This window comes from Macrobrachium nipponense, chromosome 18 (assembly GCF_015104395.2).
Source record: "Macrobrachium nipponense isolate FS-2020 chromosome 18, ASM1510439v2, whole genome shotgun sequence".
Lineage (NCBI taxonomy): Eukaryota > Metazoa > Arthropoda > Malacostraca > Decapoda > Palaemonidae > Macrobrachium > Macrobrachium nipponense.
In genome coordinates, this window is record NC_087211.1 from 40,723,890 (window position 1) to 40,727,584 (window position 3,695).

At 37.4% G+C, this 3,695-nt stretch overlaps 2 non-coding genes across 2 annotated transcripts; one reads left to right on the top strand and one right to left on the bottom strand.

Annotated features, from left to right (window-relative positions):
- Positions 1-1,803: 1,803 nt before the first annotated feature.
- On the bottom strand, positions 1,804-1,875 carry Trnaq-cug (transfer RNA glutamine (anticodon CUG)). Its single transcript has one exon. It is a non-coding gene; the product is annotated as a tRNA-Gln (tRNA).
- Positions 1,876-3,222: 1,347 nt separating this feature from the next.
- Positions 3,223-3,294, top strand: Trnaq-cug (transfer RNA glutamine (anticodon CUG)). Its single transcript has one exon. It is a non-coding gene; the product is annotated as a tRNA-Gln (tRNA).
- Positions 3,295-3,695: the final 401 nt, after the last annotated feature.

Sequence of the window (3,695 nt, forward strand, 5' to 3'; positions counted from 1 at the left end):
CGTCATCAAATATTTAGGAACCTCACCAGCCTCCGCCCAAACGCTGCCCTTAACTCAGCAAAACAAGTTCCAATTGGCTAAAGGGATACTGCTGTTACTACTGCCAAAAAACAACTGGTAACTGTTTCAGTTTCCTTTAGGTCTGGGACAGATGAGAGGCCATCACTTTCCCCGTCCCACCGGCCTCTATTGAAAAAAAATTCCCACTCAACGGAATAATGATATAAAAATAAGTATTTAATAAGTTCATTTCCCTCGTTGTGTCCCAAAATAAGATACTTTTACGCGAACAATGGTTTTACCTGCAGTGTATGATATTGATGTTGGTCTTATGTTCAGCATAATTTATAAACGTAATCATCTTTTCAATACCCATTAACATCATTTTTCCAGTCAGCAGATTTCTTCTGAAAATGTGGCTGAAATACCTTTAGACGATGCGGGTATTGAACTCCAATAAAAGGACCCTCTGATATTACAGTATCATAATATCACCACTGAACTTGGGTAGAATAAGAATATAAGATTTAGGCCAAAGGCCAAGCGCTGGGATCTACGAGGTCATTCAGCGTTCAAATGAAAACTGAAAGTAAAGGAGGTTCGAAAGGTGTAACAGGAGGAAAACCTGAACTATGAAACAATTGTGAGGAGAGGGTGGAAAGCAAGATGGAAGAAAAAGACTATGAACAGAGGTACAGTAAAAGGAATGAAATGTGTTGCAGGTAGGGGCAGAGGGGACGCTGCAGAGATCCTTATAAGTAACCTACCCCACGACGGGGACTATTCAACTAAAGGCATGAAAAAAAAAAGAAATACCTCAAAGCGGGCTTTAGTGCTTTGTTTATGCGCCAAAAGGGAGGTCGACGCAAGGGGTCGAGTAGCACTCTTCGGCACATTGCATTTTCACCAGTCCTATCAATCCTCTCTCTCGCTCTATCTCGACATTAAAAAAAAAAAAAAAAAAAAAAAAAAAAAAAAAAAGGAAGACACATCGGTGATCAGAAGTCCATCAAAATGTATAAAAGAAAAATGCGCAGGTCTCGACGAGATAATCCCCAAGCCCCTGAGTGAGATCCTTGATTAGATATAAAATATTCTCTCTCCATCTCCCCCCCCCCCCCACCACTCGACCCGACCCCCCCTCTCTCTCTCGGTGACCTCTAATGAAAGTTAATTTCCTCTCTCTCTCTCTCTCTCTCTCTCTCTCTCTCTCTCTCTCTCTCTCTCATTTCCAGACTTCCAAATGTTATTCCTTGAGGGAACATCTCCCAGAACGATCAATAATTTCATTAAATATCTACAAATCCGGTGGCTGTTTTTATGCCCTTATTTCCTGTGAAGATACATATATAATATATATATATATATATATATATATATATATATATATATATATATATATATATATATATACTATATAACAGTGTGTGTGAGAATGCTGTTCGTTACGTCAATAACAAGATGAAAAATAAAGGCATTCAAGTAAAAAAGATATTCTTCCCATAAATAAAAGAAAAGAAAATCAAGTCATCATCCGTCCTTGAAACAGGCGAGACGATTCTTACACGAACGGGAATAGGAAAAAGAAGAAGAATATTTTCTTCCGTAAAACAAAGGACTGAAAACCTGTTGCGTGACACGATGATAGTAACCACACACACGTCAAAGCTTCAAGTGCAAACAGAAACAAGCACAACGTTTATATACTCCCAAAACAATCAAGTATTTCTTAGCATACGCGAGACCGAACACCCCGACACTACCTTATTTAAATATTCAAATGAACACAAAATCAACATTGCCAGGTCCCACCGAGACTCGAACTCGGATTGTTGGATTCAGAGTCCAAAGTGCTAACCATTACACCATGGGACCACGCTTACAGTCCTCAAAATTGGGCACCATAGTACAAAATCATACCTCAGTCCCGTGTGCTTGCTTGTTTGCTTGCTCAGTGGTACAGACTGTAATGCAACCACGACTATGTCATTATTACCATTCAAAGTGAATGCGCTTAACTATTAGAAGTAAACAAATGATTTTGTTTTATAAGTGACTATTACATCATTAGTAATGGATTCTATTATAGTTATATTACAACATTATAGCCACCTTCCGTGTGCTTGGTGTAAAACTGGTGCGCTGTATTCAGTATTATTATTATTATTATTATTATTATTATTATTATATTTAACGTGAATACACACAATTATTCGTATTGCTATTTAAAACGGACCAAATATTATTGCTTTTATGATAGCAAAACCAAAATAAATATGCAATCATTGTTACTGCACTCGAAGCGGGCAATCTCTCATGTAAATTAAGACATTACCGGAGAGATATAAGGTATACCGTGACTAGAAAAAATCTCATTCGAGTAGCCAAAGCAACCTTGGCGTAAATTTCGTTTTGTCTTGAACTATGGACTGATTCTTGTTGATTCTAGACATCTCATGAACCATTCTCAAAGACGAGTACACGGTGAATACCACAGGAATGAACTGGTGCTCAATTTGGCAACACGTTGCTTAAGAGGTTGGTTAGTTATGATTTAGCTGGCTTTGCGCCAGCACAGGCTCTTGCTCCTAGAGCAGCCCTTAAGCTTACAAGAAAACATGAATAGTGCTCGTGTGACACCATTATAGTTTAGTTCTTGTGCTCCGACGGGCAAGTACTGTAGTATACACCTGTTGGTTGTGGGATGGTTTAGATGAGGCTGGCTTATGTCAGTATAGGTCCCTTGCCTGTTGGCGGCATGTAAGTGTGTTAAAGAGGTCCAAGAGACCAGCTACGAAGCTCTAGAATTTACACCCAATCGGGGGACCTACCCGGGGGGCACCACCATTGTAGGAAAGCAGTGGCACATTGCCCTTAGACCAAACAGGTTCCATTGATGTTTGCGTCATACTCATGATTTGAATTCTTACTCATTAATATATATATATATATATATATAAGGATATATATATATATATATATATATATATATATATAAATATTTCCATTTTCGTCTACATCCTGTGACTTGTTTCCTTTAAAAACATATTATGCGAGAGAAAAAAATATATATATTGACGGATAGATAATAATATGTGATAAGAGGGAAAGATGAAAGAACATTGGTAAACAGAAGATGAGGAATATCAGAGAAAGAGCACTCCCTTGAAAGTCTACCCAGGTATGAGAAATCGATAGGGTATCAGTGCCCTACCGTAGCACGGTCCCATGGTGTAATGGTTAGCACTTTGGACTCTGAATCCAACAATCCGAGTTCGAGTCTCGGTGGGACCTCGTCGGATACTTTTTAAACTTTAGGACTATTGAACAAAAGATGACAGAGGAACCTGTATGGAGCCATGTTTGGCTGCTGTAAAGGTCTGTCCACACTGGGAAACATTGTTTGGAAACAAAGTTACATTGTTTGCAAAGATATTTTACCGTATACTTGTTTACCATCCAGAATGGAAAAAAATTTAGTTTTTGTGTGTGTAGACGTATACATACATGTATCATGTACATGTTTGTTTATATATATATATATATATATATATATATATAATATTATATATATATAAATAATTGTGTGTGTGTGAGCGTGTGTATGTATGTATGTATATGTGCATATATATATATATATATATATATAATATATATATATATATATATGTGTGTGTGTGTGTGTGTGTGTGTGT